The sequence below is a fragment of the Chroicocephalus ridibundus genome, chromosome 1 (genome assembly GCF_963924245.1).
Source record: "Chroicocephalus ridibundus chromosome 1, bChrRid1.1, whole genome shotgun sequence".
NCBI classification, from domain to species: domain Eukaryota; kingdom Metazoa; phylum Chordata; class Aves; order Charadriiformes; family Laridae; genus Chroicocephalus; species Chroicocephalus ridibundus.
The window spans coordinates 212,264,022-212,289,524 of record NC_086284.1 but is presented as its reverse complement, the minus strand read 5'-3'; positions in this window follow the sequence as shown (position 1 = coordinate 212,289,524).

The following is a 25,503-nucleotide window of genomic DNA, read 5'->3' as shown; positions in this document are numbered from 1 at the left end:
CAAGAGCAGTGCCAGCGCACAGCATGAGGCGCGGACAACATCTGGGTCCTGCGCGGTCTCGTGATCCACAAAACCGCGATCCTCACCATCTGGGGGAAGAGGCAGAGCTCCAGAGAGACAGCTTAAGTGCAGGACGGATGCTCTCCTTCCCCCTAGATCAGCACCAGCACTGAAAGCCACGAGGTGAGCTTTGGAGGAGCAAACCAGGTTGGGGTGAAGCTCTTCTCTGCTGCAGTCAGAGCAGCAGCATTGTAACACTCTAACAGTTCCCCGTCCCCTGTAAATGCCACCAGTCTTCATGCCGGCACAAGGACGACAATGTGGGGAAGGAAAGGGGAGAGGCTGGACTGCCCTTTTTGGTGTCATGCTGCTCTGTAACAATACATTTGATCTTGAATTGATGCTGTGGGAGCCTTTGAAGGATGGTTTCTCAGCCTCAGCCACTCTGCCTGTTCCCTTGTCTTGTGGTAGCCCTGCCCCTACAGCTCTGGCTGGCCCAGGATTAAGGCTCCCATATTTCTAGCTGGATTTGCCAAGCGGAAAACCCCTCGTTATGGTTTGGGAACAACCTGATGGCACGTGTGCAGTGCAAGGAGGATGGGCAGCTGCAGCAGTGGTGGTCTGGATTCCCCGGAGAGCCAGCACCCAGATCACAGAAACTGCACTTCTCTGCTGCCATTAGACGGGAAAATGAAGCAGAGCGCCTTGAAAAACTCTTTCATCTTTAATCATCAGCAGTGGTGGTACAAATATGATCTAAAAATGTTCTGCTTTGACAAGTTGCAAACAACATGCAGAGCCCTGTGATGTCTTAGCGGAGGGGTTTGTCACGTCCCCCCTTCATGGGCACGTTCCTTCTCAGTGATTTATCCCCAATTTTCCTCCAACCCCCTTCTGTGCAGGTGGCACGTGGGGGGGCTGAGCTATACATCAGCCGCAGAGCTGGGGGCCAAGTACAGCGTGCATCACAGTATGAAGCATGCAAAAATGCAGACCACAGAAACGATATCTGGAGAAAGACATCCCCATGCTGAGGTTATGGTAAAGCCTGCGAGCCAGGAACAGCCCACAGAATGTGCGTGTTGGGGGAGGACCCAGCTGCAGTGGGAACAGACTGGGTAACATTGTATGACTCACTAAATGCATGTTACACCGGGCAGTAGTAATGGGGAGAGGGTTACACCCTCCTTTATTGCCCCAGGAAACCCACCTTTGTTACCTGGGTGCAGGAATACAAGGAGTTCACGAGAGGAACAGGTTTGGAGACTCCCTTTGTCCCTTCCTGCAAACGCATCATTGCCTGTCCATGGAGAACAGACACCACCACCACCTCTCGCATGGGCCGTCATGTGCATTTACAACTTTATGGCAGCATGAGTGCTAAGGGTTAGGATTTTATAAACCAGCTCCTGGCCATGACAAGCCTTGGCAGTGCTGGGCTGGTGACACATGCCCACACTTGGGTGCTGGCCGGGCTGCTGGGTTTGAGTCCCATCACACTCAGCCCACATTCTCCATGCTCTGGTTGCAGTCAACACCAGCCTTTCTCTTGACCTTGGTCAAGACATTTTTCTGGTCTCTGCTTATAAAACCCTCTGAGGGAAACAGGACCTCACTGTCCTGGACCAGGACCAACACTTTGGCTACGTCCCTTCGGCTGTGCCTGTGGTTCACAATCAGTTTAAGCCAATCTAAGACCACGTTGTCACCCAAAGGTGTGGTCCTGCCTACTCCCTGCCCTGGCCACCATGTTCCTGCTTGCTCCCTTGTGTCAGCACAGCTCGCCATGCAGCTACCAGCAGGCTGGATCCGTTTGGTGGGTCATTCTTCAGCCAGGTTAACAGGCTGACCTGCCTCACCACGTGGTTTCACAACTGCTAGCCTGGCACAGTGGCGGTGGCAGGAATGCACTGCTGGGGATGGGGTGGGATGGGACAGGACAGGGAAGCAGGACCGTCCCTTTTGGCAGCAGGCAGAGATGGATTGGCTTGAACTTCTCATGAAAACCTGCTTTTCATTTTCCCTTCGGTAAATACAAATAATTCTCTTTTAATGGCGAAGTTGTGAGGCTCCGTTGTGTTTTGGAGGTACTCTAACCACAGCATCTTTCTGCAGATCATAACCGAGTCAAGTGTGTTGAGCAAATAATATTTCAGCTGCGAACAGTTGAGTCAACAGCAGGGTGATCACGATTTAATCTTCTATTTCGCAGGGGGAGACCACACTGCTATTTTACAAAGCCTTTTTCATCACAATAGGATTCCCTGAATCAAAGGCTCACAGGTGTGATTTTTGGCTGGGAACAAACACTTGCATTCCTATCAAATGCATTCTGCTTTCCAAGCACAAATAACCCTCAACTCCTCGCAGTTCAAGAGAATTGCTTTCCAGAAAAGGAAGGTGTTGCCTTCCCTCGAGTTCAAAGGCCCATCAGGAATGTGGTGGTTAGGATGCTGCTAACAAAGCATCCTTCATTACCAAGGAACAACTGCTAGTAGTTAACGAAGCAAAAATGCCTACAGGAGGCTAAAGCCTGCAGAATTTGGAGAAGGAAGAAAAGTAAATTCAGCCATCAGCAGTGGGAGGAAGGCTGAATCTCCTGTTCTTTTTTTGCAGTAGCTGAATCAAAAAACCACGCTTCTTAGCTCTAAGCAATGCCCCTTTCAAAACCGATGGAGTAAAATGGACATCTCTTTCAAAGACAAGCTGAAATGCTGCTGAATTTTCTTGTTGATCTTTGTAGGGATATTACTATATAATAGTCAATGGCTATGCTCTTTGTGAGGTTAGATTAAATGTGCATAAAGATTCCTTCTGCCCTTTCAGGCTATTCATTTTGTCATACGGATTTCTTTCAGAGTGCCTTCTTTGTATTACATCAAAATTCTGAAAAGAGGCAGTGATTTCTAATTCTCTAGAGGAGTTTACGTGTCCATATCAGCAGAAATGAGCAATTTTATGCCACAGGGATGCAGGAGTGTCATAAATGAGAGGGTCCCAGTGTGCACGATGTAAAGGAAGGCAGTTCCTTTCCCAGGAATGTAAAGTGGGCAAACCTTTAACAGTCAGCTACGGTCTGATTTCAAGTATCTCGTGAGAGATCAAAGGGATTGCTGCAAATTCATTTCCTGGCTGTTTTAGTATTGACAGACTTCCTTGCAAAAATTATGCAAGCAGTGGATTGAGGCCAATGGGATCATCTGAGCCTGCAGACCACCTGCCAGGGCATATCCTGGATTAAGGCAGGAAGGCGGGAATAAAAGGAGGGAGGGGTCCTCCCGCATGGGTGGGATGCGTCCATATCTCACCGCTGATGCAATGTTGCTCTGTAGGGAAGTCATTCGCCCCGAACCTTTCAGACAGCTTCTTCTCCTTAGGATATGCTGGGGATACCCTTCCAAGACACAAGGTTGAGAGCAGGGGACCGAGTGGGGCACGGAGCCTGTGTCTCGTCAGCTGCCGCGGTGAACCTCGGCGTTTGCACAGGGTGGAGCAGAGCCCTTTTGCGACGCCGGCGCTGGCTGTTGGGGTTATTGCAGATCATTTGGGTGAGACTGCTCCCTGCCTCACCCAAACCTGCTCCAAACCTCCATGCTCCCGCGCTGTGCCAGGAAATCTGGGATGCGGGGAGCAGAGAGGACAAAGGGAGAGGGCAGAGGTTCAGACAGAGGCAAGCCTGAGCCACCCGTCAAGGACCAAGCTGGGAAGAGAAGCCCGTCCTCCTCCTGCAGCAGAGGGCTCTGGAGGGGAGGACGGCTCTGCTGGGGAGAAGGGGAGGCCAGGAGCCACTACACAAGTCTGCTGTTTGCATATGCTGTTCTGCAAAATCTGGGTTAAAAAAGGAGCCTGTCCGAAACTGGAAGATGGTATCTCCTTGTAATAACCGTGCAATCCAGATCTAATATCCCAGAAGGAACGGTCACCCTCATCTTTGGCAGCACCTGGCAAGCTTGGGGTACTGAGGTTGCAGAGCCTTCTCTGTAGAAGACTCTTTTTGCAAATACAAGGCAGGAGATTTTGTTCGTAAGAATCTCCCTGAAGTAAGGAGAAGGAGGGTCTGCTTAAGAGGTGCTCAATACGTTGAAAACACTGCAGTGCTCTGTACTACGTGGGTTTTGCTTAGAGAGCAGAAGAAACTGAAAAGAAACCACTAGCAGAGCTGTAGCAATTTGGGGGTGCAGCTAGCAGAGCACTATATAAAGTGCCTTGATACAGCGGAAAGGGGGACAGAAGAGGGGAAGGGGAAAGGGAAATGAGCTGCCGGGAGGGGGAAGCCGCCACGATTTGCTTCTCTCAGCAAGGCAGGGCTTAATGTCTTCTGCAGGCAAGGAAACAGCCTCCCACCACTGCCCTTCCCAGCCCATGCTCACGGCAGAGGGACGGGTAATAAATCTGTCAGTCCTTCAGCAGAGAGATGCCTCCCCTCCGCATTCCTGTGCGGACCTGCAAAGGATTATTAGATAAATATCTCCCTTTGAAATCAAAGCTAAACTTCCAGACCTTCTAATCCAACCCTGGCAGTGTATCAGGTCGTAGAGCCACACAAGTCTCCTGATAATAACAGGTATGATATATGATATATGATATAAGATATATGATATGACGATACGATATCATCACGGTAAAGACAGGTCTGCATCAGGTCCCTGCATCCCAGTTACCCGGGAGATTCCTTCCCAAACATCCCCACCCTTGTTTTCAAGCCAGATGAAGGACCAGGATAAAAAAGAGTTTAAAAACTGAGGTGGAGTAGCTCACCTTTAATTTATTCCTGAAAAAAACTTTACTTTGCCATATTAGATTACCCGTGTCCCCTGAAAGACCCAGAACATTAATCGCACATGTTCACCACACTCCTGTGAGGTAAGAAGAAAGCCGATGTGATGCCAAATTCCTGTATCAGTTCAGCAGCTCTGCTAAGCTGCTCCTTATTATTCCACTTACAGACCCGACGTGCAATGTAACTGGTTTGGGTTCTTGCCCTCCAGCTCCACCTGCACAGAGCAGCCTGGCAGGATGAGTGAAGCACAGCGCTGGAAAATAAATACCCATTATCTTATTACCCTTTGCCATTGCCAGAAATCCATAATGACTGAGGTCCAAAATACATTAAAAGCCTTTGAACTGATCATTTACAGAAAATCATCGGCGTCGTTGTAGTTGGGTATTTCTAGAGGTTAGCAGGTGTCGTGCTGCTGTGACGCATTTTATGATACAACCCGGAAAGACAGAAGAGCAGCAGAGCCGAAATACCCACACCGGTAGCAAACATCAATACTTTCGGAAGCCACATTATGAAACTAGAGTTTTCTGATGTACAGCCGTGGTGAATATTAATAAACTTATCAGAGCTGCTCCAAGTCTTCCATCTTGGCTTTTTGCTTTGTTTTCTTTGCCAAACAACAACAACAAAAGTTTCTTTAGCAGAAACAGAAATAATTTCAGCCATGAGGTATGCTTGTGCTTTGGGAGAATGAATAAAAAAAGGAAATTACAAAATACATATTCAGATCTCTGTGCTGCTCTCGTTCAAACCAGACCGGTTTGGGGAGGAAAAGGAGAGGAAGCAGGATCGGGACGGGTTTTCATCACCTCCCAAATCTTGCCTCACTTCCAGTTTTTCAGCATTAAGAGACTTTTGCTTTCCCTCCCACCTCCGCCTTCCCACTGGCCATGCTCTCCGGCTGCGATTTCTTGGGCAACAGGCCGGGTTAGGGACTCGCATCCCTCTGCATGTACCTCTCCGCCCTTCCCCTCCCACCCATGGCTGAGCTGGAGCCAACTGCACTGGGTCTACAGCCATGAGCAGAACCAGCTCACGGAGCTCATCAGCCCCAAAACCTACATGTTTTGGTTTGTTTTGGAGGGAGCAGGAGGCAGGGGGGGAGCAGCACCCTCCAGATCCCATGTCTAGCATCTCTTCTTATACATACATAGGTTTGCTAAGGCACTTTGAAGGCCAGGTTAGGTTTAAAACTATTGTGAAGCAAATGCTCTTTGGGGAGAAACATTAATAAATAAAAGATGAAAAGCAGGCTCAGAGTTGAGGAAGGCAAAGTGTGTGGGAAAGGACCGAGGGCCCAGACCCACATACTGCGAGAGCTACCAGAGCAGAGGTTAAAATCACAGTGACATTATATTTTACAAAAGAAACCCGCCGTGAGAAACCCATCAGTTTCGATTACAGAGACGTCTTTCCTCTAACGCCTTGGTGCATCCCAGAGAGCAGCATGGTTTCTTTAAACACCCTACATGGTTTAGGTACAACTGATGGTTGCTCTTGCTGTGCCACCTCCAGGAGATGATGGGGGAGCCCACCATGAGCCCCCCAGCATTTCCCCCTGTAAAAGGGAGGAGGAGCAGCAGATCTTCTCTGGTTACATGGCCATATGGGCTGAGTGAGACACCGCCTCGTCGCGTTGATGTAAACTACTAAAACGATTGTAGCTTTGTCTAGCACCCAAAGAAAGTCTCCTAGGAACAGCGTTAAAGCAAGCTGGGCTCCAGATGCTTCTTTATATCTGAATATATGCATTCCTCCCTCTTGGGGTTTGAGACCTAACTAAGCTTTGCAATCGGCTTCACGAGAGCGACCCCTTCTCACTGTCCTCGCAACAAATAATGACCATCTGAAATGAAACAGCACGGCATTTGCACATTGGAGGGCACTAGAATAACAAACACGCTCAGTCCAGGCTTTCGAATTTATCTGCCCGTTCTCCAGAGCTGAGCAACGTGAGAGCTCAGACTCTGCCAGGCCTGAGCAGCTAATCCTAGGATATTCCACTTGCCGTGGTGGTGTTTATTTTATTGCTTCAGATGGCAAACAGGGCTGCTAATGAACCGGCAAGTGGGTGAGAAGAGAGGGAGAGCTGCCCAAGGAGGGGGCAGAGGAGGGGTCCCTCCACCTCCCTGCACCCCCACTCTCCCCTCCTCCAGACCTGAGCCACTGCGATGCCACCGATTTCCAAGTCTCCCATTTCAGTTCCCTTCATACAATACCTGGTTTGGGTTGTTTTTTTTCTCATTTTATTGACAAATAATGCCTCTAACCAGGCAGATCCTCGTGAAATATTATGCCTCTTCTCTGCATGTGTAATTTTGCTGATTTTGTTGGAAAATCAAGCTTCTTCCTGTTGCGGGTAACATTTATTCTTAGGCTGAGAAATGATGGCTGAAGGGAACTGAAACAATAGGATTCAATGAGCATTTGCATTCAGGGGGGTTTCTCTCCAATGCAATTCCACAAGCGAAACTAATAATGATGATAAATGACGTAAGTGTTAATATTATCTCTGAGAAGAAGTTAAATTACACTAGCCCAGGGAGCTAAAAGAATGCTTTAATTAAAATCTGCTTGTGTCAGCCTTCTTCCCTACGTGTACGAGCAAAGCCCACCGGGAAAATATTCCTACAGAAAAGACAAATCCCACCGAAAACTGGAGAATCCCCCAAAACCTAAAGCAAGGGAAATAAGAGCAAGCAGTTGCTTAAGGCCAGCGGCTTCAGCCAGAGCTCCAATAACTGGGTCCAGCCCCTGCTCTCCCCGGAGCCGTGCTGGGGAAGCAGGCGCCTTTGCAGCCCTCTTTGGGGGCTCCCCTCTCCCCTTCTTGTGGAGCATCAGGATGGCAAAATACAACATCCTTCCCTTCCCGGGAAGCCTTTAAACGCCTCTGTGTGTGTGACTCCAGAGATGCTCAACTCAGAAGCCAGGCATGCTCAGAATAATGATATTTGCTTTGATGCTAAAGCACTGTTAATTTTATTTGCTTTTGGCGCCTCTAGGGTGTTCTTGCTATTCTCAGCATCCATGAGGACCTGGAACGTGGTCTGGTTTTTAAAAGACAGCAGGGACTATGATCTAACATTGGGTGAACATCAGGCATGACTGCCAGCTGTAAACCATCTTGGATGAGGTGGGGAGGGAAGAGGCAGGGCATGTGCCCGGAAAAAAACCTGCAGAGATGGGGGTGAAGGAAGGCAGAGTGGGCCTGCCATGTCTTGCACTGACAGGCAACAGCTTTTATTGAGCTGCAGTGTCGGGGGGAAGAGCAGATGAGCTCTGAGGTGAACAAGCCCTCTCCTGTGCCTACCCATCATGGTTGAAGCTCTGATTTCAGCCCGCTGAGGACAGGCTGGAGAAGAGCACGAGCAAGTCATGGCCAGGAACCAAAGAGGGACTGCTGAAACCTGGCAATTTCCATCTATGATTATTCCCTCTGGGCCAAGAAATGATAAAATTATATAAGGAAAAAAACAATCCTGTGGTAAAGGTGAGAAGCAGAAGAGGTTATGGGAGCCATTAGTTGTTCTCAGTCGGTCTCCAAGAAGCCACCAGCATGAGGGACCCAGCCCACCTCAACCTCTGCCTGGGGCTGGGAGGAGCACAGACCCCAAGGATATGAAATCCCCAAGCAGCAAAGATGAACCCAAAAGGCTGTGGCATCCATGAGGTGACTGCTTGAACCTCCGTAGGCTTCTGACCAGGAACAGTTTCATTTGACCAGGGAGACTAGAAAGACCACAGTTGTATGTGAAAAGAGTCTGAGAAATGTCCCAACACATCATGACAGTGGGTGGCTTCAGCTGTTGAGATTGGGCCAGCTAACTCTTGTCAAGGTGAGAAGCAAGGGAAGGAGAAGACTTGCGAGGTGACACTGCTTTGTTTTATACTCCTTTGCTAAGCTAGAGCAAGATGCCTGGAAATCACAGAATCTTAGAATCATTATGGTTGGAAGAGACCTTTAAGATCATCAAGTCCAACCATCAACCTAACACTGCCAAGTTACCACTAAACCATGCCCCTCAGCACCACATCTACACGTCTTTTAAATACCTCCAGGGATGGCGACTCAACCACTTCCCTGGGCAGCCTGTGCCAATGCATGACGTTGGAAATGCCCATCTCCAGCAAACAGGAGTCATGTCAAGAGGTATATTGGCCGTTACTGTGACTTTCAGAGAGGATCCTGTAGACACAGAAATTCTCTTCTTCTCCTGCTCTCCTACCTGGCCTACATATCTACCTTTATCTCATGCTCTCATACCTCACCTATACATCTACCTTTATCTCATGGCCATTTTTGGACCTTAAATACTTCTCTTTTTCACTATTCTGAGGTACACACGAAAAGAGAATCTGATGCAAATGCATGATGACTCAGTGTAAACCATTTTCATTTACTGCTTCAGTTTATTGTTTGAACTTCCTGAAAGATGGGACTACCACTCTTTCCTTTCAGAAGCTGTGCATAATTTCAGACCAGAGGATCTCAAGATCTGGGACTTGATTTCACACACTTTTCTGTTAAACAAAGTTATAATACCAGATGATATACTGCTGAATTCTTGTGCAACGAAAACAAACTTGTCTTGAAATTATGAGATTGCAACATTTGAAATGATTTACATGATTATATTTGGCTGAAACAAGAAAAATCTGTTCTGGTGGGGTTTTTTAATTATTCATTTGCAGATGTCACAATTAAGAAAAGCTGCAAAGGGTGGAGGTTGTGTATAATGGGAATTGTATGGTAACAGCATAATGAATATTAGATGCTTCTGTCAAAGGATCATATCTGATTGAATAATAGCAGAGAAACTGGAAGAAAAATTCTTATGTACGCCCTCCAGAGACTGGAGAAAAATACAACATGAAGGACTGAAGTTCACTCAGGTTTTGAAGCTGAGTAGAGAGAAGCAGAAAGGAAACTGGTTTTTGCAGTATAATATTTATGCTTGCTTTTAAATTCTAGAAGGCCACATATCTCCTCAGCAGGGAGACAGCTAGTACCAAGAAGTTTTGGCACATAAAAAGAGTGCTCTGTTGAGGTCTGGCAGGTCCACAGAGGAAGCTGGCAGCTGAGAGAGGGGCTTTTAGACAGGTTTGTGGAAGCAGAGGAAGAATTTGGCTTAATATTCTAAAAGAAGCTCCTCACAGAGTCATCCAGAAAAGCTGAACACGTGTTACTGTGGTGCTCATGGGGAAGTGGGAAAATTTTTGTTCACACAAGTAAATTTAAACCTGAAAAATACCCACATCTGGTGGGAGATGGGCCTCATCCCATGCAGGTATTGATGCTTATCTGTTTCACTTGAGCTCTTCCTAGTGAAGACACCAGTCAGGCAGCAAGAAATTGTATCAGCCATTTGAAATCTCACTGAGATGAAACCCGGCTAGCAGAGTCATGCTGCATTTAATTTCTTTATATTTATTCCCCAGAAGGATCTAGATCACTCATCAGGGCTGTGGAAGAAACAGGGAGAAATAAAACCTAAACTTGGGGTTTTTATTAGGTAGTTCAAGAACAAGATTTAGGACTACAGCTGAAACAAGGTCCTCCACTATTAGTTTTTGATGACCAGTTTTGGTTGCCTGGGGTTGGTTCCTACAGGTGCTGAGTGAAGGGCTCATGTTCCTCATCAGCAACAAATATCTGTCCAAATTTCACTTTAGGGACCTAAAAATGCATTTAGTCTTTTGGGACCCAGCTACAGGTTTTCATAATACTCCAAAGGACAGATGCAAAAATCTGTTACCAAACAGATCAGTTAGATCTTTTTACCCATCCCCACCATTACAATCTGAAATTGCAGAGCACAGAACACACGCTTTATGAGGTGTGGGTTTAAATATTTTTCAACAGCTTCTTTTACCCACTAAATTATTTGTTGGCTCTGTTGTACACCTTTGCTTAGCTTCTCTTCCTGGAGCCAGGGGCAGCTATGCATGTCTATAGGTGAAAAGATTATCCTGTCCCCAGAGAAGGCATCGCCTTGTTAGCCACAGTGTATGTCTGCTTGGTGCCAGGGTAGGAAAGCTAAGGGTCCCTTCTGCTATTGCTGCGGTATTCTCCTGCTTAATTAAAGAGTTACAAAAAAGCACTAATTTAAACAGAGCAGCTGGAGAGCAGCGACCGCTGGTGTATGGAAAAGAGGGTGACAGAATAGGGCTACATTCAAAATGTAGAGCTGGTCCCAAAGTACAGGAACCTGCCGTTATTCTTGGAGAGGTCTTAGTCTCTGTGTAGAGTCCTTACACAAAATAAAGCTCTGCGTTCATGTTCTGAAGTCTGCAAAACTCAAACAACAGCATTTTGCATCTGATGCTCAGACACTGAAATCAATGACAATCTCTCTTGGGATGGACCCAACACTTATGTCTGGCTGTGCCCAGTTGTTTCATTAGGGGAACTAATGGCCCATATGATTTGTTTTTTGCCATTGTTGGCACGCTTAGTTGTGGTCTAAACTCTTCCATTAAAAATAATCACGAATTAAGACCTTTCTTCTTGTGGCTTAGATATGACTTTTCTAAAGGCCAGTATTTAGGCATGTTGGCTGGGGAGAGGCTGAATGCTCCCATCATTGAATAGCTGGACTACTGGCAAGCCACTGTCTTTCAGATACATATTTTGTGTTACCACCTAGCCCCAGAGTATTAGATATTATAATGTCTCTAGGTACAAGAGTCCTCAGTCTATGCCTAAGGGACAAATAAGAAAAGCGGAAGATAAACACTGTCATGCCAGAAGCATGTGATGCCACATGGAATGGACTCTGAAGGTCCCAAAATAGCTATACTACAATCTATTACATACGAATATAATGATATATCTATAATGAGATACATATTATGTATATATTATATATTTGTGCATATATATATATTTATATATATAAAAATAAGATCTATAAAGTTTTGGATTTCTTGAGCTCTATGTCTCTGGGCCAACGTACAGGCGTGTTCACGTAAGACTTGGTCTTGATTCACAGGCAGAGTCCCCAAGGTCCTACAGGCTGGAAAGTGATTTCCTGGGGGGCCGATGAGCAGTTTGGCGTTGTATTAGGCTCCTTAGGTACAGCACTCTGGCTACTAAAACTAAGTCACTCTCCACGGGGTTGCTCTTAAGGCATTTATCCCCCAGTCTGCATTGATACTGGGGATTGCCCCAGCCCAGGTGCAGGGCCTTGCACTTTGTCTTGTTGAGCTCCATAAGGTTCACATGGGCCCACTCCTCAAGCCTGTCCAGATCCCTCTGGATGGCATCCCTTCCCTCTAGTGAATCAACTGCAACACTCAGCTTGGTGTCATCTGCAAACTGAGGGTACGCTCAATCCCACTATGTCATTAATGAAGATATTAAATAGTATTTGTCCCACTGCAGGCCCTTGACAGACACCACTCATTGCTGTTTTGCACTTGGACTTTGAGACGTTGACTGTAACTTTTTGGATGTGGCCATGCAGCCAATTACTTCTACATCTAATAGTCCCTGCATCAAATTTGTATCTCTCCAATTTAGAAGCAAGAATGTTGTGGGGGGGCCATGTCAAAGGCCTTCCAGAAGTCCAGAGAGATGACATCAGTAGCTCTTCTCTTGTCCACTGATGCAATCACTCCATCATAGAAGGCCACTTCTACAGCCAAGCACGATTTGCCCTTGGTGAAGCCATATCAACCCTTCTCTCCTGCTTTTGCTGCTGGAGAGGGGGTGGCCATGTATGTATCAGATGGGAAGACTGCTGGATCAGTAAGAATGCACAATATTGACAGAGTTTGCTTTATCAACGACAAAAATGCTGCTGAGCCACAAAACAGCAGAGCCACGATGTGTCAAGTCATAAATAACTCATCATGAGGAAAGTGTGCACCGTCTGGGCATGAAGCCATAGCATTCATCCTTAGATACGCATTCAAATCAGCTCCATTAGTATCATATTCTTCTGTAATTACTCCATTGATTCAAACTGCGTCTTATCTCCCTCCGAGAGCTATGAACACCCTTTAATTTACTGAAAGGCAGAAGGAAGGAGAATGCTAACAAAACATCCACGCTGTGTTCAGAGCAAGGCTATGAAGAACATGCAAATGGGGCATGAAAGCCTACAAACAGTACCAGTTCTGCAGGTGCTAAAGTCAGCAAAAGCAAAATACTGAATGTGAATGGGATGCCAGTGTTTACTTATGTAGCAGCATCCCAGGACCCTCGTGCTCACCCTAAGAACAGAAGGGGTATGAACTCTTCAGTGACCCTGGGCTGTTCTGTGTTGGTGATGAAACCCAAAACCTGTCAAGTTTCATGCAGTCTCCAATTTCCTAGCGGAGGTTTCAAAGTGCTCTTGTTACAATATCTTGTTTTCAGAAGTACCTTTCATGAAACTTTACAAATTCTCCTCCTTAATCCCCTTTAAATGAGGGTCTCGTGACTTCCAAGAACTCCCTGAAAGCTTTACTATTTCTATTATTTTTGTTGGCACAGAGGAGGCTCGTTACTACCAAGAGCTGTTGGAATAGGTTTCAGGGTGAGAGAGGGCATGAAGGAAGCTCGTAGGCTGTCCCTCATCACTCTGCTATGCAGGAGCTGTTGCAGCACAGCAGCTGAAAGCTGCCATGATCCCTCTGCAAAAAGTAACCCAGACAATGCAAGCTGAGAAATGAAAGGGTAGGAGCTACATTTAGAAAGAGAAAAAAAGAAGAGCTTCTTGTCAAACAGAGGAGACTGCACCATTTTGGTCGGAGTCACATCTGGAGTAGCTATATATCAAATAAAGCTGAAATATGTGAAAGCTGTTGCTGGATGGGGCGTCCTGCAGGCAGGAGAGGGTGGTGGTACTCATCGGTCTGTCCAGAGACTTGCCAGTCTAGCGCTGTGCACCAGCCCGGGACGGGACATGGGGTCTCTCTGGTCAGAGCTTGCCACTTCTACTACTAGGATGGATTTTATTTTGCATACGTGCGGGCCATGGAAGTAAATGAGTTGTGCGTTGGCCAGGATGAAAGGCTCTGCGCTGCACAGTGCCATTACCTCTGTGTTTACGTGGGAGTGGAAAGCAAAGAAAAAATGTAATGAGAAAGTCTGGTTTCACTTAGGTGCTGTTTATATGAGAGTCAAGAACTCCCAGCCCACACACATTCTCCCCAGACAGCTGCCAGCTAGAGAGTCAAGATTAAGAGGAAGCGATGAAGGGAAAACATTACAGTAGCATACACTACGGAGAGAGGTTTTGGTGGTAAAGCACAAGGAAGTAGAGTCCAAAAAAAATGAATCCTTTCCAAGGATTCTCTCAGGCTCCTTGGAGGGCTCTGGCCAAGTCGCCAAGGCCATAATCTCCCAGCTGAATTTGCCAAAGTGTTAAAATGTAAAAGTAATTGAAATAAATGACAACATTTTATTTGAGGTGCTAAGCTCCTGCAAATGCTGGAAGAGCCAAGGGTGTTAATGTTTCTCTGGCAACCACAGCGCATAGTTGAGTGCCCAGCTTGAGCACTTTGAAGGGATGGGGTTTACCCTCTGGATTTAATTTGCTGAAATTAAAGCAAATTTGCACCAGAGTAAGTTTGGAGAAAATAAAGGTAGCTTTTTCTTGTTATGCTGGAGAAAAGACCGTCCCCATGCAATTTCCACAGTCGTACTGATAAAATGACCGCAATCCTCTTCTGCTAAGGGGTGGGGTGAAACCTTCACAAAGGTAAGCAATGGAAACAGTTCAGTATCAACTAGCTGCTGTTCATTTCCTGCTAATTTCTAGCTGCTAACCAGTCATCAAAACACTTAACAACTCCCAAAGCGTACTTGAAATGCTTCCTTCAGCAGACAGACGCTCCGGCCCAAGGGGTCATCCAGCAGCCGGGGAGAGCTGAACACAACCACTCTTGGCCGTTTTCCTGGGCAAGGATGAGCAGTGCCAGGAATCCTCCCGAGGACCGTGTCCCTAGGAGCTGGTACTGCAAAACCACAAGTATGTGTGAGTTTGACTGTGAGAAGTTCCATTATTTTCAATGGACTGTTCATATTTTCCATGTATTTATGGAGTTTACCTATGGGGTATAACTTCAGTGTAGGGCTTCACCTAGGCAGCTGCTGGTATGTTTGCTCCACCTCTACTGTCCTCATCTCTTGAAGTCCCGTATCTCCATTTAATGAGCACTTTCACCTCCTGTAAATGCGTGGCAAGTCATGTTTTACAGTTGATCTCCATTGGTATAAGCAATTGGGTAAAATGTCAAGCAGGGAGGAATCAAGCTCTCAAGTCCCTGCTGCAATGCGCTACTCGAATCCCTTAGATATAAACCATACCTATCAACTGGCCAGAGAAAGATCCAAAGAACAAAATGAGGATGATAACAGAAATTTATCTTCTGCGTGGGGAGGGCTATTCATGAGGTTTCTTTTCAATTTCCCAGACAGCTGCAATTACACCTTTGAATTTGGGAGTCTGTCATCATTATCTTGCCACTCAGATCACTTCAAGCCCAAAGCCTGGTAAAGTCATCGCGAGACAATATGGTACCAACAGCCTGTCTGCTGATGTCCAGAGACTTGAAAATGAGCTTCACTGGGTCGAATCCACTCTCTAGCTTCTCTAGCCAAACAACTAACCTAGGTATCAAAAAGGTGCAGGTGAAAAAGAGACAAAGTCACACATTCAAGGTCTAAAAATAGCTAGAAGGTCCTCTAAAGAGATCTACGTACCCTGAAGCTGACGGACACTTTATATAGGAAATCACAGGAGAGACTGATTTCAGTGAGGCTCCCCAGATGCAATGGGAAGCACAGTCTACTTCATCAGACATATCATTCCCGGGATCTCTCGTTTAAGGTCTCATCTCCTGATTTTCTGCTGTTTCATACAGCTTAAAAGGGAAGAAACAATTCCATGACGCATTGGATAATGTTTGGGTTTCTTTTGTTTCGGAAAATAAGAACAAGCTGAACTCTAAAGGTCAACAGAGTTCAAGTCAGGTGAACGATACTGCAGGCAGAAAGGGTCACTAATATGCTTTTGTCAACATGAAACATTTATTGGAGTCATAGCACAGTTGTTGGTTCAGAACAATAAGGCTTTCTCCTAAATTTCCACCCCAGAGTTTATCAGTGGCTAAAACTGGAGTTGGAAATAAAAGATGTGAAAAAATTTGACGTTGTAGCTGAGGCTGACAGACTAAGCAAGCAAGTTTCAGTGTGCAGTTCTGGCAGCTTTGATTTATGGCCTTGTAAAATCTGATAAAGACCCTCCAGGCAGCATACAAAACACAAAAGAATTAATTCTTTACATGTCAGAATCAGGACAAAGATGCTAGACGTGGGGAACTTCATTGACATTTAATCATGCTTTATTACTGAGGCAATCTCTAAATATTAAAATGATGGTCCGTTATTTACAAGCACATTGCTCCCACAGTAATTTGTGACCAAACAAGTCTAACTCAATCTCTTTGGTAATTATATTAAAATCTAATTTTTGTGGGATCATGTTTATATCGGATTTAAGGTTGTCTCCATCTGGAGCAGATGCAGCCTTCTCATAAAAGGAATAATTGATCAAATTCTGGATTTGGTTACATGCATGCAACTCCATTGTAATCCAAAATATGTGACTACATGTCCCAGTGGGGAGGGTCAGCTGGAAGATCTTGTTAATTAGTATATTATGTGCTCAAATTAGAATTTTATGCTGCTATTAGTGAAAAATGGACTGATTTCTCTGCTTGAAAAGGATTACGCTGACAGGTAGACAGCGGGTCTCTTGGTGCTGGAAGTTCTCAGCATATTTGTTGTTAGCCCCTTGCTGATGTCATTTTGAAAATGAAAGACACAAAAGAGTATGAGCATTTTTCCTGACATTACTTCAGATTTTGTTGAAGAAGTTGATGCAAGAACATGAATTAAAAGTCTCCTGAATAGAACTGTGAGATTCCTGTGTTGACATAGCACGTTTGCCTTTTGGCACTTAGCAGTTATATGGTTATTTTAATTTATAGATTTCAGTATGATTGCATAGGAAAGAGGACAAATTCTGTCTGTTTTATATCTGGGGAAACTGAGATACAAAGGGAAGTTCAGATATGCCAAGGAGGATGGAAATTTGTGTCTTCTCCATTGGGCCTCGCTGGTTCCTTTAGTGATGTCTGGATATTATTATTTTAGGACAGGTGTGAGCTCTGCTTCGGGGACTGAAATGCCTCCAGCCCCTGTTCTCAGGCAGCCCTGTGCTGTCTCCTCTCCTTTTCTCCCCGTCCTCCCACCAAGGCCACCCACGCCCTGCTCACGGGGGCCCTGTGCTCCTCTTTCTCTCCTCGTGGGCCATATTTTCCCTCAGCGCTGCGTTCCAGTCCCTTCCCTTAGATGTATACCAGATGTCCTGTGTGCCTCCCACCACCTTTTCTATCTTCTTCCTCCCTCTCATGCCAGGAGCTGTGTGTGTGGTCGCCAGCCCATCACATGCCATGACTATAACCTCCCTCTCTCTTCATTACAGGGCTCTTCCCCGCTCTCTGCTGCGGTCCCGTTGCTGGGACCCTCTTCTTCCTCTCCATATTTGTCACGTTCCTTCCCTCACTGTGGCAGAGTCCAAATCCCGCGGTATCTCCATGTGCCACGCTTTCATTCCCATCCCGTCAGAGTCGGTAGGCATTCCGCATGCCTGCTTCCATCCACTGCACTTCTACTTCCAACCAGTGCACCACAGAGCCTCTGTGAATAGCCCCATCTTCTCATTTTGCCTCAATTATGTATTCTCTTTTTGCCTGGGAAGGCAATCATTGAGGGTACTAACATTTTGAAACCGTTTGTGCTGATGGGCAGAGCTGAGGAGGAGGACACTGTTATGCAGTAAGGCATCGAGAGCTGCCGCTAAGCAAATCTCTCTGATGCGCAGACGTGGGTACTCAGCCACCGAGACCTCTGTGGGTCTCCTGTTGCCCTCCAGCATGCCACCAAAATCGGCTCAGCTCAACCCATTGGTAGCAGAGTGCCCTGACAGCCTGGCACTGATCAGATGCAACATCTGGACTGTGTTTCACGGAGTGCTCCTCATGTGTGTGGGACGTCATGAGCGTCACCAACAAGACCCCACAGACCTTGGCAGGAAGGTCTCAATGCTGAGGGGCAGCAGAAAGTGCAATTCCTTGCTGTGACGAGGAGTTTCCTTGCAGGTCTCCCCAGTGACAGGAAAACATCAAGGCACTTAGAAGAGGATGTTCAGCAGGAACTTCAGGCAGGACCACACATTATCCTGATGGATGTTTTTGTAGATTATTCTTAAAACAAACAAACAAACAAACAAACAAAACCAGTGGTGGACAATTTGATGTAGTGACTTGGATGACTGAACAATTTGAATCACCTAGATTGTCCAGAGCGGTGGGGCCCATTCCTGACTACTCCTCTCACTGGAGATTGCTATAAATTTGAACTCCTAAATTTGACCATGTGTATTCCTAGAGAAACGCCTGCTGCAGGTCAGTCATCAGAATCCCTGTTCCCCCACCGCAAAGGCATGGGACCATCTTTGGATCAGTACGGTGTCAGCCCTTCAGCATTGCCTGCTCCAACACCACTGACCTGTGGAGGTTAGAGATGCCTGTGCCCAACATGGGGAACACCTTCTGCTACAGTGGACACTCACGGCATGAGATAGATATTGACAGTGGATTTGACAGCACAGAGAAGAGCAGCAGATGAGCAAAGGCAGGGCAAAGGGAGCAGGCAGGAGCAGGAGGAGGGGAGAAATTGTCACAAAAATGTTGTAAAGCCAAGAATGCCACTGGCTGCGTTGCTGTCTCAGTGACAGCAAAGACATGGCTCAGTCTGATACCGTTTCCTCGCTCTTATAAGCTGCATACATGCATTAAAATCCATACATCACAACTACAGAGGCATTGACTGGAGGGAGCCTCCTGAGGTTTCTTGTCCAGCCTTCTGCTCAAAGCAGGACTGCTGCCAACACTACATCAGGTCAGCCGTGGCTTTGTCCAGCCAAGTCTTGAAATCCTCCAAGCACAGCACCCCCATCACTTTTGGGTGACCACTTCCCATGCTGCACTACCCTCCGGGTGAGAAAGCCTTTCCTAACATCCAACCTGAACTTCCCAAGTGAAAAAAAAAAGGAAAAAAAAAAGCAGCAAATGAAACCGCAGAAATGTGTTGGTGAGGGAGACCTTGATAGCATCTGGTTTTGCTCCTTGAATGACAGCCGGACTAAATATACTTACTCCATCCCCAGATAATGGTCAGCTAACTCTTCTTCAAAATCTCCCAAGAAAGAGGGATCCCAGCACCTCCGCAGCCAGCTCTCCCTTTTGCACTGAAGCAATTTATTGCTCTCAGGCAGTTCCAGTTGTTCCTCATATGCTACACAGGGGGTTTGGTTGGATGGAAACGGTGCTCTACAAGAGCTCCCAGGTCTAGTAATAGCAGCACAACCCACCTGGAAAGCCTGATTCTGATAATTTTCTTAATTCCAGCAGATATATCTCATATTAAACCTTTTTCTAACACTTCTTCCGCAAGAAGGACAGATATCTTTGCCAAACACAGTATTACCTGGCTGTGAGGGGGAAGCAAGGAGAGGCACTCTTAATATATGTGATTCGGCAGGGAAATTGGTAGAGAAATGGACCATTAAAATAAAAGCTGTGGTATAAAAAAGTTGAGTCACACATGTGGCTTCTATTCCTCAGTGTTTATCGGGGGGGAAAAAAAGCATGTGGTCTCCAGTTACCTAACCAAGAGAAAATGAGAACAGCGCTATTTGTCCTTTACTATTCATTATTGTTGTAGTAGCAATGGCAAAATACACAACTTTATGGTCTTCTTATTCAGGCAAGAACAAATTGAATTCACCAAAACTGTAGTCAAAACCTTACTGTTGCCTCCAAGCACACACAAGCTAAAAATAAGATGGAAAAAGGATTCCAGCAGTCACTGGTGCTGCAGCTTTGAGGCACCTGGCTGAGGTGGCAAAAATGCAGCGTTCACTCAAGTCAGCGGAAAAAAAAAAAAGCCCGTTCATTTGAAGGGATTTTGTATCAGGTCCGAAATGAGTGAGGATCACCAAAAGATAAGAAGACAACTGAACAAAACATACTGTGAAAGTGCCCAATATTATTACAAACTTCCCCTAAGGCTTCTGATAATAGTGCAGGAAAGCTATAGCTGTCATATGGCATCATTTTAGTAAGAATAGCCATTAGTCCTCTCTTGACTGCATGCCAGTCAACACCAGAGAAATGCTCCTATGGATTTTTTCCGCCCTTTTTGTACTTTGTTAAAGTGAGCCAATTTTCTTACCTTGTTGCACAGCGACTTCTAGAGCACTCACCTTTGGCACATGGATGATGGATGGTCTGGGGATGTGAGTACAGAGTGCAATAACATCATGGCTTAGCTCGTTAGCAGCAAACACTGATGATGCTGTGGTAGCAGACACCGACTGAGCAGCAAGGTGATTGCTAGAACTGCTGCTTGCGCGGCTGTGTTTTTCAGAGCATCTGCCGGCTTTGAACATCTCCTCGCTGTCCTCTCCTCCGTGCTTAATGCTGCTGGCTGCTATTGCAGGTGGCTGCAGGGACACTGCTGGAGTCCCCTCGGTCTTCTCCTCCTCCATGGCCAGAGGGCTTGTGTTGGGCTGGTCGAATGGAGTGTTTTCGTGTCCGTTTCCAAAGCAGGTGAGCAGGGCTGAGCAAGGGAAAGGATGCATCTTGGATGACAGGTTATCGGATCCGCTTAGCCTGCTTTCCACATCTGCATAATCAACAGGCTGCATTCACATCCAGAAGAGCACCCCAAATGAAAGCCCAGGCATAATGTCATTCCAGCCTTCCCAAGAGAGAGCACCCCCTTTTCTGCCGTCAGGAGCATTCAGAAGTGGGGTACCGCACTTCCCGCTCTGTCCTCTGCCGAAGTCAGCCCGTTACCTCCTCCCAGCCGCCCACTCCTATTGTCTGCAAGCCAAAGAAGTGCAGACACAATAAAAAGGTTTGCAACCCTTGCATGCTCTTCCTCGGAGCTGTCAGCAGCTAAACAAAGCCCTCACAATAGCCCCATAACCCCGGCGGGCTATGGTTACAGGTGCGGACGCTACAGCATCAGGCGGTCCTCAATCAAGAGTGCCACGGCCTCAAGTTACCCGGCGAAAGAGGCAAAAAGATAATGTAGCCCGAGCTCTCCAGCCATAACAGCATCAACACGTGTATCGGTGTCATCATAACAATAGCATAAGTGTCTCCGATTACACCGCTCAGCTATTTATTAGCAGTAAAACCACGAACTGTTCATCTATCACTGACTTAGATCAAAGATGTACTTTCGGGCTCTGGCTGGGCTGTTCATCGTTAAGAAGGGAAAACAAGTGGCTGCTTTGGTGAGGGAGAAGAAGGTGGTGTGCTGCGTGGGCACCTCACGTCCTGTCCAGCACATGCTCCTATGGCACAGGCAGGATCCATCCCCGCAGCTCCTCCTCCGGCCGTGCAGCATTGCCGCTCCCAGCTCCTCTCGAAGTCACCCACTGCTCCTCCTGGACCCTTCCATTCCCGGGGGAAAACCGGGGAAGCATCCTACTCAAACTTATCTGCCGTCGGGTGGGTGTGAGGGGAGACGTTTCCTTTTCCAGTGTGTGGCAGCTCAACACTGGCTGTTAAAACAAAATTATGTGGGAAGCGAGGGAAGGAGGGAGAGTTTGCGGTTAGAGCATCTGCCTCCAGAAAATCCCAGTTCCTTCTTTTTTGTGCTGCTACAGGCTTCCTGTGTGATAGCTGAGATGTTATTTGATCTCTCTCTCCATCTGTAGAAAGAAGGAGAGTAATCACTTTTTTTTTTCTACCCACTATACATATCCTGTCTCTTTATAAAAGGCTATAAACTCTTGGGGGCAGGGGTTTGCTGTTATTTGCTTTTAAGCTGCTGGTACAAAAGATCTCCAAATACAAATGTAGCACTTACCTGCTAATAGCATCTAAAGAGAAATTTGGTGTTTCAATCCTTCCCAACAAACCCATATTCTTCCATTTACTTTTCTAGCCTGTTTTTTTGTTAGATATTGTTAGATGCTCATCATACCCTCCCTGTAACTGTGCCTTTCTTCTTACTGTAAGCCTTGACATTGAGCAAAAATGTGATATATTAAGAGAAACTCATGTTTCCAGTAGCTCATCAGGAACTAAAGTGCAGAAGGTTGAGGGTTAAATTCCCGTTGTGTCAACACTCAGCGCCCAAAGCAAAACAATCTCAGGTCCCTTGTCCCCCATTAACCTCAAAGTTCTCTTTGTACCCCTTCCTAAACGACACCTTGTACATCAGCTTGTCTCAATGGCTGGTGTTGGGTTTTAGAAAGGTCCAAAGCGGCCTTCAACTTGAATAGCCATGCATTTTGAGCTGCAAGGGCTCTCGCCGTCCTGTATCACTCCCTGGTTTGTAAATACTACCAAGGTGGGGTGAAGACCATACAGCTCTTGGAGTGAGAAAGGTGTACCTGGTGACACACAAAAGCCTGAAAAAATGTTGAGAGTAGGGAAAGCAAACTCATAGGGAGAAAATGTGCTGAAAAACAGGAAATTCTTTAAGTGAAGTGTATTATCTGTATTATAGTTGCGGAAGAGGATGATTTTGGTTCGGGGTCCGTCTTGCTTCACTTGAAGGTGAAAGCAGCAGCACCAATCTCAGTATTCCCCTTCAGCAAGTGCCAGGAGGCAAAAGGTTGGCTGTGCTGAAATGCAGCAGCTTCCTCTTGCTTTGCATCCATTGGGGTGGACATGGATCCCTCTGGAAGTGGATCCATTGCAGATGGATCCATTTTGCAGTTGCCTGGATGCCCTGCTCTTCTGCACGGCACTGTGGGTTCCTGACTGAAAGTTTTGGGCTCTGCTTTGGGCAGCAGGGACACGAAAGTTCAGGTGGTTTTTTTTTTCCTCTTAACTTTTAAATCACTTCAGTTCTTTACTGGATCTGACCTTGGATACTTCTTTCCTTCAGTTTCTAATTTATCCAAGGTAGGTAATAGTAATTCTCTGTCTCATGGATGTTCAACACTGTGAGTCGTTCCAGCATCACAGCACTGGAAGCCTGTAGGATAGGATTGGTGGGATCAATAGGGATTGATGTAGGATAGGGGAATATTGATATTGAAGATTGATATAGACAGGGAACTTCAGAAGCAGAGGAAGTACCACAAGCCTGGGTATCTATTTGAGTTTTACAGACCCATGGAGGATATAAGGGTGTCCCTGTGTCACAAAAAAAGCTTTCCCACAGGATTTCTGGTGCCTCCATTCAGTCCTGGGCCCTGGCAGGACAACAGGCACAGGCAAAATGTTTTCAAGAAACTACTGAAATATTCAGATCCTTGGAAGAAGATCAGTTTCAATTTAGACATAAACAAAAGTTTAGATGCTATCTTATTTCTTGTAGGGCAAGTCCCCTCTAAGTACAGTTCCCTTTATTAATATTTAGGTTTCATAAAAATGCCTGAGAGAAACTAATAAAATCCTCTATGAGTTTTTTCTGTGTTATCCTCTAAACTTAGCTCTACAGTTTTGAGTGTTTATGTTATTATCCCATGATTGGGCTAGATATGGTACTGCTTGGGTACTTGATGTCTTAGCACATGAGAATATTGATAAAGTAATTTCAGCACAACTATATTAAAACAAGGGAGCTCAGGTGCTCTCAGCGTGTCTGGGAAGAGTCCTGGATATTGGTTGCAAAAAGGCTTTGTAGTCCACCATGGCTGAGGCTTCAGGTGTGGACAGACACCAGACAGGTTTCATGGCTGCGAGAGGTCAGACCAAGAGGCAGATCAAAGGAATAACTGTTTTTATGTAGGAACAGCATTTGGTGTTTAGGTGTGAAGAGTAATCTCAAAGTGATGCACAACTAAGACTTCAGGCAACCTGACACATCTTTAATTACACATTAAGGTGTCCCTGGAATTAAAATAATTATTTCAACAAGTCAGTCAGCCAACAACCTACATTCAACTTTTTCCAGACCTTCAGTTGGCCATGCCAGCCTTTCTTCAGTTCCTTCTGAGACCCTTGTGAGTTTACAGAGATGCTAGTCTACGAGAAGACTAGCTGCACGAGTGAGTCATGATCACCTAAAGTCACCACGCAGCACGCGGCTGTGTAAAGAGGAGTTGTTCTACAAATCAGGTGTCTGCTTGTGTTACCTCTGGGGAGGGAGGACATTCAGTGCCTGCTTGCTTTGAGAGCCACAGAGATGCTTTTTCAGTCAACAAAAAGGGCTAAATGCTCCATTGTCACTGTAAGAAAAGTGATCAGGACAAGGGTAATTAATTAACCTGTGAGTCTTGCCCTGAGTTTAAAGACAACATGAGAATTCTTCACAAGCCAAGAACGTCCAAAATGAACTCGTGGTGACATCTAAGAGGTGATAGCCATGAGCCCCAGCCGTCAGAACTGGGACCAATCTCCTCACAGCTTGGGGCTATTTGGTTTTGGCTTAAGCCCATCATGCTAGCTAATGCTAAAGACACAATTCAAGGTTCATTTCATTCAAACAGATCTCCTTGCACCAGTCCACCAAGCGTGCTAACCACATTTTTATGTGCGATGAGGTATTATTAGGACAAGTGACAAGACTTGCTTTATTCCTGTCCTGAATTTGCTGATAAATTAATGATGAGCTGAGATGTACTGGCTTAACGCCTCAGCAAGCTGGACATGTCAAGTAAATGGAGAAGGTGAATTTCAGCCAACTCTTGACCTCTCTTCAGTATTATTCCTTCAAGAGAAATTTTTCCTTCACGTGGTTGATATTATACTCTCTCCTCAGCAGGAGACATGGGGTCCGATTTAGCTCAGGAACGCCATGCTTACAGCGAGGACTAAGCCTAGCTGGTTATCTTGCTTCGCAGCAGCCAGTTTTACAGCATGTCATCCTGCTTTTGTGCTTTTATGTTGTCCTTTCTTCCCTCATCATGGTGCCCCTACAGTAGCACCGATTCTCTGCACATCACCCAAACCCATGTCTGTCTGGTGGGGGTTGTCCGTAGCTTGGTTTTCCCCAGCATCTCTTCATCATCATCCTGCCGTAAGCCCCAGCCTGCGTCTGCTGCCTGTGGTGTCTGCAGAAGGAATATGTTAATTGCGCCAAAGTAAGTTGTTAAATGTGGTTAAATCAGGTTAAATCTGAGCTGGTGATAATCAGTACAGATCCACTGCCTTCAAAATATGGGGGTCTGAAAGGATGATCAGAGGAATTAAATCCAGTCTCCTGCTAATTCCTCTACCTCCTTTCAGACTGCCCAAGCTTTAGCTGAAAACCAGCTGAGCTTCTGGTTTCCCCTACTTAATATATATTTCCTATGTGCACGTAATGCATATATTCTACAGAAAAAAGATGAGTAGGATGTGAAGAGAGCATACGTAAACCATGAAATACAGCTAGAAGCAACTTGGCACTACTTAGATGGAGCTTAATGTAAGAGAGTTCAGAGAAGAGCAATGTGGATGGCAGAGGGACGAGCTCACAAGTTAAGGTTCAAAGAGCTGAGCTGGACAGGCAGCAGGAAAGCGCTAAGATAAGCAGTAAGACAAGATGCTTTGTGTTTATCTGAGAAAGATAGGGATTGAGGTTAAAAAAGAAGCTGATTATGGTAGTCAAAACACTCCTTACTAACTTCAGAGTTTCTTTCATCTTCTCTTGTACCTCCTATTAGACATCACTGAGGGCAGGTGACTGAGTTAGAGGAACCATTAGT